The 11,937-nt window shown below is 46.1% G+C and overlaps 1 long non-coding RNA gene and 1 other non-coding gene across 2 annotated transcripts; both read left to right on the forward strand.

Annotated features, from left to right (window-relative positions):
- Window positions 1–495: 495 nt before the first annotated feature.
- LOC123955753 lies at window positions 496–3,842 on the forward strand. Its single transcript, XR_006821328.1, has 2 exons — window positions 496–1,937; window positions 2,094–3,842. It is a non-coding gene; the product is annotated as an uncharacterized LOC123955753 (long non-coding RNA).
- A 906-nt stretch (window positions 3,843–4,748) lies between these two features.
- On the forward strand, window positions 4,749–4,852 carry LOC123955850. Its single transcript, XR_006821395.1, has one exon. It is a non-coding gene; the product is annotated as a U6 spliceosomal RNA (small nuclear RNA).
- Window positions 4,853–11,937: the final 7,085 nt, after the last annotated feature.

The following is an 11,937-nucleotide window of genomic DNA, read 5'->3' on the forward strand; positions in this document are numbered from 1 at the left end:
AGTGGGGTGCAGGGGTCCAGCAGGGAAGCCCCCTTTCCCACGGAGGCTTCCAGCCCTCTGGAAGGGGAGAGGAGGCTGGAGCAGGGAGAAGGACGAGATGTCCAAGTTTACAGTTTTGACTAATATCTTGGCCTGGACGTTCAAATTCCAAATGGAGGCTGTTTTCCATTTCAAGAGACCTTAGGACAGACTATTTCCTAAGAGGAGCAGAAAAGTCAGCGCTTGCCAGTGTTTTCATCCAGGGCCAGGAAACATTACTCCCGCTGCATTAATTTTAAAGGAGAAGTCTAAAGCGAAAACTCGTGGTCATCCCATCACACTGCAAGCCCTGTTTACCCCACAACACTGGCCGGCTGCAGAGGCTGGTGAAAACATCTCAGTGGAACTGAGAGTAGCTGAGTTCCCGTGAAAGGAAAAAATGCAAATTTGTTTTCGGTATCACTTTGAAGCTTCCTGAGTGGAGCCCTTGGCTGGGACCGACTCTCATTGACGTCAGCCCGAGTTAGCCGTATCAGAGCAGCTGTGTGCGTGTTCCCGCGCCCTTGGTCCCCGGTACAGAAAACACACTGGTTTTGTTTCATGGGAGATTAAAAACATTTGCTGCAGCGTCCATAATTCACAACCTCTGTTATCACTGGGACCAGAAGACTGAACAAGAAAATTAGCCGCCCACACCCGCCCGGCCCCTAAAACCAAGGGGAAACCCACAGAGGGATGCCAGAGACAGGATGCATCAGCTGGGACCCGGCCCAGACCCAGGTCACTCCATCCCTTCCCATCCTCCTACAACACGAGGCAATGGTTCTCCAGTGCGCACTGAGGGCTCTTAGAAACCATTCGGAACATGGCTGTGTGCACGAAGCCAAGTGTCCTCCTCCATCCTGTGAGGGAGACCGGGCAGAGGGGACACCGCCCAGCCCAAACGCCCCTTGCCTCTGGTCTCACAGCAAAGTAGCCATAAACCAAGATGAGAAAACAAGAGGAGAAGCTCCCTGGCTCCTCCCAGGGTTGTTCCAGGGCTGGTGTTGACGGCAGCCATGCAGACGGTCATGCTGCTCTCCCTGGGCCTGCGGCTGAGACCCTGACTCTACCTTGGAGCTTCCAGTTCCTTCCAGCGTCCTGGAGGAGACTTGGGCAGGCCACGCCCAGCCGAGATGGGCTCCTGGCCGGTCCTCCTCCAGAAACCCTGGCCGGTCCTCCTCCAGAAACCCTGATGTGATGGATCGCTCATCAAGCTGGGCGATGATTCCAGACCTTTCCATGGTGCGGCCCAGACACATCCCATGGGTGAGTTGTTTGGAACTTCCATTAACATGCAAGGTAACAGAAGCCAGTGGATTCTTGATTCTGTTCCTTTGTGTCATCCCCAGGGGAGAACGACCTCCCTGTGAGTCCAGTGATGTGGGTGTCAGAGAAGGGATGTGGAAGGAGTGGGAACAGGGGCTGGGGGGCTGCCAGGCACCGTCCGCCTCTCCATGGACTTCAGACCCCTTCAGTGGGACCAGGGAGTCGGTAGGTGCGCCCCAGAGATGACCGCCGCCCCACTATGGCTGGGGACTCAGAGCCTGCAGGGAGCAGGCTGGGCACCGGGGACGTGCGTTTGAATGCCCCTCGCTGGGTCCCTTTTCCCGGACGAAGGACAAAGTGTCTGAGCGCAGCAGCAAGCCCCCACGGACGCCACAGGCCCACGGCCACCACCTCTCCATCGTCCCTCTCCCGGGCCCTTTCCTGCGCCTCCCACCCCACGGGATGGCGGGGGCCCCTCTCCAGGGATCCCCAGTCACATCGCACGGCAGCCAGCGGGTCGGGGGCCCCGAGAGGGCGGGGCCTGCGCCCTGTCTACACCCCGGCTCCCGCCAGCCGAAGCGCAGCCGCAGTGCGCCGACAGAGCGCAGTCAGGACGGGATCGCTGATGCCGCTGCGGCTATCGTTTATCAGTGAGTAACGCCACGCTTCCCTTGCTCGAGTCTGCGCAAGCCCACACGGGTGTGTGGGTTCACATGGCCGCTCAGGGCTGGGGGGTTTTCTAGAGGAAGGCGGGCTGCGGGGGGAAAGAGTCATTTTGCTACTTTTAACCCACCTTTTGTTCACAGCTATGAACTCTGACTTAATTACGGGTGAAACAAGAGCGTTTTTAAACAGTAATAAATGCAGACCAAGAGACCAATGTGAACTCTAAGCGCCGAACAGAGCCAGGAATGGGCCTGGGTTGTCGACGGCACACGGTCCACTCAGAGGCAGACAGATGGTGGCAGCAACAGAAATAAACTGGGGGAAATCCTGTTTCCCCAAATTGCTAAATGCTGTTGGAACAATACGGATGAACAATAGAATGAACTTGAGGGTCGGCAGGGTGCGGGCAGGGTGCCGGCCTTCTCCCGTGGGCCGGGTTGCAGCTGTAAAGGGATGTGTCTCCCAGTCTCCGGAGCCCGGCACCATCACACCAGACTGCGCACATGCCCTAAAGCCAGGCCTGTAGGAGAAACAGTGCGAGTAGACGGCAGACGCCGCATAGAGCGTGGCCGTGACAGCTGAACTTGAGTATCAGACAGACCTGAGCCGAATTCCGGGTCCAGACATCCCTAGCTCTGGGACCCTGGCCAAGTTACTTAACCTCTCTCAACCTGTGTGTGCCCCTGGACAGTGAGACGACCAGTGCCTGCCTCATAGGGTTGTCATACAGTCATCACCTAGAACACAGAGCAGAGCGGCTGGCCTCGTCCACAGCTCAAAGAAAATATAGTAATGTTGGCTCTTGTTCTCATTAACCGTCTGACAAAGAGCAGGTTCCGTGGAGGTGGGAAGATTTGCGATGCGTCGTGATGGGATTTCACTGACAGGGAAAGAGGTCGGGGATTTGGTGAAAAGGACGGGTCGCTTATGAAGATGCAGACGCCGACCGTGGTACAGCGCGGTTGGAAGCCCCCACGGAGCTCTAAGTTGCTCGCCTGACAGGTACACGGGAGGGAGAAGTTGGACAAGTGGGTCTGACCCCTGCCTGGACATTTGGACTTTATCGTGTGGGCATCTGGCCAAATGACGATAGGTTTGGGAATCGAACACCTGAGTTCCATCCCACCACGCTTTGGGCGGCAGGATGGCCAAGCAACACGACCCTTTCTGAGCACCAGTGCCCCTGAGGTTAAGTGAGGATAGTGATACTCACCCTTGAGGGCTGATGAATGGTTTCCATCAAGGTTCAGGAAACTTTTTCTATAAAGAGCCAGACAGTAAATATTTTAGGATCAGCAGACCCTACAGCTTCTGCTGCAAGCACTCAACCCTGCCATTGTAGCATGAATGTCTGGTTGTGTTCCAATAAAACTTTATTTATTAAAATAGGCACTGAGCAAAATTGACTGCAGGGAGTAAAAAATAAAACTAAAATCCTTAGCACGGTGCCTCGGAGTTCCTGCTTCCCCTTCCTTTCCACGGGCCAACAGGGGACATTTTTCCGGGATCCTTGTGTCGTGTCCAGTGGTTCCAAGACATTGCTAAATGATTTGAAGATCACAGTGAGCTTCCCCTCATCTCAGCTCTAGAGACTGCAATGCATGAAGACAATTTGTTCAGCAGAGCGAGGACTGCTTTGCCAGGAGCGCCGAGTGAGTAATCAATCAATCAGTCCGAGAGCTCGTCTCGCATATGGCACGATGCCCTGCTTGGAGACGTGAGGGGCACTGAGGCAAGATCCTCACACACAGCACATGGTTTGGTGAGAAATTCCCACGTCCCTGTTGCCTGAATTGTAGTCACAGTTTTACACAGTTTTCACTGCGTGTGATTCTTGAGTGTCACATTTTCCATTTCTTAATCTGTGTACAATGAACAAATTCAACTAAGTGGCAGTGTGATTCTGTGTGCGACAGAGGGATTTGGGGAGTCGGGAGGGCTTCGTAGGGCCATCTCGAAGGGAGCCATGCCTGTGGCCAGGCCTTCTGGGGTCAGGCTGGCATTGCTTGGAAGGAGGGGACAACCAACAGCCAGTGCATGGTCACCACGAGCACTGAGGGAGGGGACAGGGAGGGAGAAGAGATAAAATGGGAGAAATGGGTGGAGCCAGTCCAGTGAAAACTCGTGGTATTTTTGTTGTCACTGCAAGAAGGAGGCTTTTTGGCACATAGTATAGATCAGAAGTCAAAAACTCAGTGCCTGGGTGCCTGGGTGCCTGGGTGGCTCAGTGGATTAAAGCCTTTGCCTTTGGCTCAGGTCATGATCTCAAGGTCCTGGGATCGAGCCCCACATTGAGCTCTCTGCTCAGTGGGGAGCCTACTCCCCTTCACAACCTGGCCTGCCTCTCTGCCTACTTGTGATCTCTCTCTCTCTCTCTCTCTGTCAAATAAATAAATAAATAAAATCTGGTTTGTTTTTTTTTTAAAGAACCTCAATGCCTGCTGGGGCTGGACAGATAGACGTGAACCAGGGGGGCAGAAGGCAACCACAGGGAGGGATGGGGATGGGAGTGGGGCGAGCTGGTGAGTGCATGGCCTAAGAGGGGTGCCAGTACTTGGCTGCCGATGACGGCTGCCATGTGGTCTTGGGGGCTCAAGATGGCAGATTTGATTTCGGGGGGATGCGGGATGGGTTAAATGGGCGATGGGTGTCAAGGAGGGCACTTGTGATGAGTGCTGGGTATCATATGTAAGCGATGAATTACTGAATTCTACACCTGAAACCAATTTTGCCATATACATTAACTAATTTGAACTTAAATAAAAACTTGAAATTAAAAAAAAGTCAGAAATGTAGTGCTCACTTTGGCAGCATATACACTAAAATTGGAATGATACAGAGATTAGCTTGGCCCCTGCCCAAGGAGGACATGCAAATTCATGAAGCATTCCATATTTTTAAAGACTCTGAATTTGCCAAAGCAATTTCGAAAAAGAAAAGCAAAGCTGGCAGCATCACAATTCCAGAATTCAAGTTATACTACAAAGCTGTAGGAATCAAAACAGTATGGTACTGGCACAAAAGTAGACACAAAAACCCAGAAATAAACCCACGATTATATAGTCAATTAACGTCTGACAAAACAGGAAAGAAGATCCAATAGGAAAAAGTCTCTTCCACAACGGGTGTTTGGAAAATGGATTATTTTTATACCATACGTAAAAAATAAACTTAAAATGGATGAAAGACCTAAAAACCTGAAACCATGAAAGTCCTAGAAGAGAGCACAGGCAGTAAATTCTCTGACACTGGCCACAGCAACATTTTTCTAGGTGTGTCTCCTGAGGCAAGGGAAACAAAAGCAAAAATAAGCTATGGGGACTGTGTCAAAATAAACAGCTTCTGCCCAGTGAAACAATCAACAAAACTAAAAGGCAACCTACTGAATGGGAGAAGATACCTGCAAATGACATATTCAATAAAGGATTAGTATCCAAAATATACAAAGAACAACACAACCTCTAGGAAACAAATCATCCAATTAAAAATGGGCAAACAAATGAACAGACATTTGTTCAAAGAAGACATCCCGATGGCCAGCAGACACAGGAAAAGGTGCTCAACATCACTGATCACCAGGGAGCCCCAAATCAAAACCACGGGAGATGCCCCTCACACGTGTCAGGATGGCTGAAATCAACAACACAAAGTATGGCAAGTATTGGCGAGGATGTGTAGCCACTGTGGAAAATGTACAGAGATTCCTCAGAAAGTTAAAAATAGGGGGTGACTGTCTTTAATTTTTTTTAAAGATTGTATTTATTTATCTGACAGAGAGAGAGAGAGAGATCACAAGTAGGCAGAGGGAGAGGGAGAAGCAGGCTCTCTGCTGAGCAGGGAGCCTGATGCGGGACTCGATCCCAGGACCCTGAAATCATGACCTGAGCCAAAGGCAGTGGCTTAACCAACTGAACCACCCAGGTGCCCCCCCCCTTTTTTTTTTTTGAGAAAGAGAGAGCAAGCATGCACAGGCGGGGGTGGGGGCAGGGGGCAGAGGGAGACAGAGAATCTTTTTTTTTTTTTTTTTTTTTTTCAGTGTAACAGTATTCATTCTTTTTGCACAACACCCAGTGCTCCATGCAAAACGTGCCCTCCCCATTACCCACCACCTGTTCCCCCAACCTCCCACCCCTGACCCTTCAAAACCCTCAGGTTGTTTTTCAGAGTCCATAGTCTCTTATGGTTCGCCTCCCCTCCCCAAAGTCCATAGCCCGCTCCCCCTCTCCCAATCCCACCTCCCCCCAGCAACCCCCAGTTTGTTTTGTGAGATTAAGAGTCATTTATGGTTTGTCTCCCTCCCAATCCCATCTTGTTTCATTTACTCTTCTCCTATCCCCCTACCCCCCCATGTTGCTTCTCCATGTCCTCATATCAGGGAGATCATATGATAGTTGTCTTTCTCCGATTGACTTATTTCACTAAGCATGATACGCTCTAGTTCCATCCACGTCGTCGCAAATGGCATGATTTCATTTCTTTTGATGGCTGCATAGTATTCCATTGTGTATATATACCACATCTTCTTGATCCATTCATCTGTTGATGGACATCTAGGTTCTTTCCATAGTCTGGCTATTGTAGACATTGCTGCTATAAACATTCGGGTACACGTGCCCCTTCGGATCACTATGTTTGTATCTTTAGGGTAAATACCCAGTAGTGCAATTGCTGGGTCATAGGGTAGTTCTATTTTCAACATTTTGAGGAACCTCCATGCTGTTTTCCAGAGTGGTTGCACCAGCTTGCATTCCCACCAACAGTGGAGGGGGGTTCCCCTTTCTCCGCATCCTCGCCAGCATCTGTTATTTCCTGACTTGTTAATTTTAGCCATTCTGACTGGTGTGAGGTGATATCTCATTGTGGTTTTGATTTGTATTTCCCTGATGCCGAGTGACGTGGAGCACTTTTTCATGTGTCTGTTGGCCATCTGGATGTCTTCTTTGCAGAAATGTCTGTTCATGTCCTCTGCCCATTTCTTGATTGGATTGTTTGTTCTTTGGGTGTTGAGTTTGCTAAGTTCCTTATAGATTTTGGATACTAGCCCTTTATCTGATATGTCGTTTGCAAATATCTTCTCCCATTCTGTCAGTTGTCTTTTGGTTTTGTGAACTGTTTCCTTTGCTGTGCAAAAGCTTTTGATCTTGATGAAATCCCAATAGTTCATTTTTGCCCTTGCTTCCCTTGCCTTTGCCGTGGTGCCTAGGAAGATGTTGCTACGGCTGAGGTCGAAGAGGTTGCTGCCTGCATTCTCCTCAAGGATTTTGATGGATTCCTTTCTCACATTGAGGTCCTTCATCCATTTGGAGTCTATTTTCGTGTGTGGTGTAAGGAAGTGGTCCAATTTCATTTTTCTGCATGTGGCTGTCCAATTTCCCCAGCACCATTTATTGAAGAGGCTGTCTTTTTTCCATTGGACATTCTTTCCTGCTTTGTCGAAGATTAGTTGACCATAGAGTTGAGGGTCGATTTCTGGGCTCTCTATTCTGTTCCACTGATCTATGTGTCTGTTTTTGTGCCAGTACCATGCTGTCTTGATGATGACAGCTTTGTAATAGAGCTTGAAGTCCGGAATTGTAATGCCACCAACTTTGGCTTTGTTCTTCAATATTCCTTTGGCTATTCGAGGTCTTTTCTGGTTCCATATAAATTTTAGGATTATTTGTTCCATTTCTTTGAAAAAAATGGATGGTATTTTGATAGGGATTGCATTAAATGTGTAGATTGCTTTAGGTAGCATAGACATTTTCACAATATTTATTCTTCCAATCCAGGAGCATGTAACATTTTTCCATTTCTTTGTGTCTTCCTCAATTTCTTTCATGAGTACTTTATAATTTTCTGTGTATAGATTCTTAGTCTCTTTGGTTAGGTTTATTCCTAGGTATCTTATAGTTTTGGGTACAATTGTAAATGGGATTGACTCCTTAATTTCTCTTGCTTCAGTCTTGTTGTTGGTGTACAGAAATGCAACTGATTTCTGTGCATTGATTTTATATCCTGACACTTTACTGAACTCCTATACAAGTTCTAGCAGTTTTGGAGTGGAGTCTTTTGGGTTTTCCACATATAGTATCATATCATCTGCGAAGAGTGATAGTTTGACTTCTTCTTTACCAATTTGGATGCCTTTAATTTCTTTTTGTTGTCTGATTGCTGAGGCTAGGACTTCTAGTACTATGTTGAATAGCAGTGGTGATAATGGACATCCCTGCCGTGTTCCTGACCTTAACGGAAAAGCTTTCAGTTTTTCTCCATTGAGAATGATATTTGCGGTGGGTTTTTCATAGATGGCTTTGATAATATTGAGGTATGTGCCCTCTATCCCCACACTTTGAAGAGTTTTGATCAGGAAGGGATGCTCTACTTTGTCAAATGCTTTTTCAGCATCTATGGAGAGTATCATATGGTTCTTGTTCTTTCTTTTAGTAATGTGTTCTATCACATTGATTGATTTGCGGATGTTGAACCAACCCTGCAGCCCTGGAATAAATCCCACTTGATCGTGGTGAATAATCCTTTTAATGTACTGTTGAATCCTATTGGCTAGTATTTTGGCGAGAATTTTTGCATCTGTGTTCATCAAGGATATTGGTCTGTAGTTCTCTTTTTTGGTGGGATCCTTGTCTGGTTTTGGGATCAAGGTGATGCTGGCCTCATAAAATGAGTTTGGAAGTTTTCCTTCCGTTTCTATTTTTTGGAACAGTTTCAAGAGAATAGGAATTAGTTCTTCTTTAAATGTTTGGTAGAATTCCCCTGGGAAGCCGTCTGGCCCTGGGCTTTTGTTTGTTTGGAGATTTTTGATGACTGTTTCAATCTCCTTACTGGTTATGGGCCTGTTCAGGTTTTCTATTTCTTCCTGGTTCAGTTGTGGTAGTTTATACGTCTCTAGGAATACATCCATTTCTTCCAGATTGTCCAATTTGTTGGCGTAGAGTTGCTCATAGTATGTTCTTATAATTATCTGTATTTCTTTGGTGTTAGTTGTGATCTCTCCTCTTTCATTCATGATTTTATTGATTTGGGTCCTTTCTCTTTTCTTTTTGATGAGTCTGGCCAGGGGTTTATCAATCTTATTGATTCTTTCAAAGAACCAGCTCCTAGTTTCATTGATTTTTTCTATTGTTTTTTTGGTTTCTATTTCATTGATTTCTGCTCTGATCTTTATGATTTCTCTTCTCCTGCTGGGTTTAGGGTTTCTTTCTTGTTCTTTCTCCAGCTCCTTTACGTGTAGGGTTAGGTTGTGTACTTGAGACCTTTCTTGTTTCTTGAGAAAGGCTTGTACTGCTATATATTTTCCTCTCAGGACTGCCTTTGCTGTGTCCCACAGATTTTGAACTGTTGTGTTTTCATTATCATTTGTTTCCATGAATTTTTTCAATTCTTCTTTAATTTCCTGGTTAACCCATTCATTCTTTAGAAGGATGCTGTTTAGTCTCCATGTATTTGGGTTCTTTCCAGCTTTCCTCTTGTGATTGAGTTCTAGCTTCAGAGCATTGTGGTCTGAAAATATGCAGGGAATAATCCTAATCTTTTGATACCGGTTGAGACCTGATTTGTGACCCAGGATGTGATCTATTCTGGAGAAGGTTCCATGTGCACTAGAGAAGAATGTGTATTCTGTTGCTTTGGGATGAAATGTTCTGAATAGATCTGTGATGTCCATCTGGTCCAGTGTGTCATTTAAGGCCTTTATTTCCTTGTTGATCTTTGGCTTGGATGATCTGTCCATTTCAGTGAGGGGAGTGTTAAAGTCCCCTACTATTATTGTATTATTATTGATGTGTTTCTTTGATTTTGTTATTAATTGGTTGATATAGTTGGCTGCTCCCACGTTAGGGGCATAGATATTTAAAATTGTTAGATCTTCTTGTTGGACAGACCCTTTGAGTAGGATATAGTGTCATTCCTCATCTCTTATTATAGTCTTTGGCTTGAAATCTAATTGATCTGATATCAGGATTGCCACCCCAGCTTTCTTCTGATGCCCATTAGCATGGTAAATTGTTTTCCACCCCCTCACTTTAAATCTGGAGGTGTCTTCGCGTCTAAAATGAGTTTCTTGTAGGCAACATACTGATGGGTTTTGTTTTTTTATCCATTCTGATACCCTGTGTCTTTTGATTGGGGCATTTAGCCCACTAACATTCAGAGTAACTATTGAGAGATATGAATTTAGTGCCATTATTAGCCTGTAAGGTGACTGTTACTGTATATTGTCTCTGTACCTTTCTGATCTACTACTTTTAGGCTCTCTCTTTGCTTAGAGGACCCCTTTCAATATTTCCTGTAGAGCTGGTTTGGTGTTTACAAATTCTTTCAGTTTTTGTTTGTCCTGGAAGCTTTTGATCTCTCCTTCTATTTTCAATGATAGCCTAGCTGGATAGAGTATTCTTGGCTGCATGTTTTTCTCGTTGAGTGCTCTGAATATATCATGCCAGCTCTTTCTGGCCTGCCAGGTCTCTGTGGATAAGTCTGCTGCCAATCTAATATTTTTACCATTGTATGTTACAGACTTCTTTTCTCGGGCTGCTTTCAGGATTTTCTCTTTGTCACTAAGACTTGTAAATTTTACTATTAGGTGACGGGGTGTGGACCTATTCTTGTTGACTTTGAGGGGGGTTCTCTGCATCTCCTGGATTTTGATGCTTGTTCCTTTTGCCATATTAGGGAAATTCTCTCCAATGGTTCTCTCCAATAGACCTTCTGCTCCCCTCTCGGTTTCTTCTTCTTCTGGAATCCCAATTATTCTAATGTTGTTTCGTCTTATGGTGTCACTTATCTCTCGAATTCTCCCCTCATGGTCCAGTAGCTGTTTGTCCCTCTTTTGCTCGGCTTCCTTATTCTCTGTCATTTGGTCTTCTATATCACTAATTCTTTCTTCTGCCTCATTTATCCTAGCAGTGAGAGCCTCCATTTTTGATTGCACCTCATTAATAGCTTTTTTGATTTCAACTTGGTTAGATTTTAGTTCTTTAATTTCTCCAGAAAGGGCTTTAATATCTCCAGAGAGGGTTTCTCTAATATCTTCCATGCCTTTTTCGAGCCCGGCTAGAATGTTCAGAATCGTCATTCTGAACTCTTGATCTGACATATTACCCATGTCTGTGTTGATTAGGTCCCTAGCCTTTGGTACTGTCTCTTGTTCTTTTGTTTGTGGTGATTTTTTCCGCCTTGTCATTTTGTCCAGATAAGAGAATATGAAGGAGCAAATAAACTACTAAAAGGGTGGCAAAGACCCCGGAAAAATGCGCTGTAACCAAATCAGAAGAGACCCCAAATTGTGGGGGGGAGAAAGGGGATAAAAACAGCTTCTGAAAAAAAAAGAAAGAAAAAAATTTAAAAAATAAAACAAAAAATATAAAAAAGAAAGAAAAATATATATATTTAGATGAACTAGTCAAAAAATGTTAAAAAAGAAAAGGGTAAAAGTTTAAAAAAAAATTTAGCAGAAGAAGAAAAAAGAAAAAGGAAAAAAGAATTGAAAAAAGAAAAAAAAATTGAAGTAGCCGCAAGACTAAAGAATCATGGGGAGAAAGCCATGAGTTCCGTGCTTTGCTTTCTCCTCCTCTGGAATTGCTCTGCTGTCTTAGGAATTGAATCTGCTTTCTCCTTGATAGATGAACTTCGTCCTGGCTGGATATTTTGTTGATCTTCTGGGGGAGGGGCCTGTTGTAGTGACTCTCAAGTGTCTTTGCCCGAGGCGGGATTGCACCGCCCTTACCGGCGGCCGGACTAAGTAATCGGCTCGGGTTCGCTTTTGGGAGCTTCTGTTCCCTGAACGCTTTCCGTAGAGTTCCGGAGGACGGGAATGAAAATGGCGGCCTCCCAGTCTCCGGCCCGGAGGAGCCGAGAGCCTGGGGCCCCACTCCTCAGTGCGCCCCCGGAGGACAGCACCCAATCACTCCCGTATCCCCAGCCTCTAGCCGCGCTCCGAGCTCACCCAGCCCGCGACCAGTTCAAGGTAACCCCGAGCTGAGAGTTTAG

The sequence above is a fragment of the Meles meles genome, chromosome 13, assembly GCF_922984935.1.
Source record: "Meles meles chromosome 13, mMelMel3.1 paternal haplotype, whole genome shotgun sequence".
NCBI lineage: Eukaryota > Metazoa > Chordata > Mammalia > Carnivora > Mustelidae > Meles > Meles meles.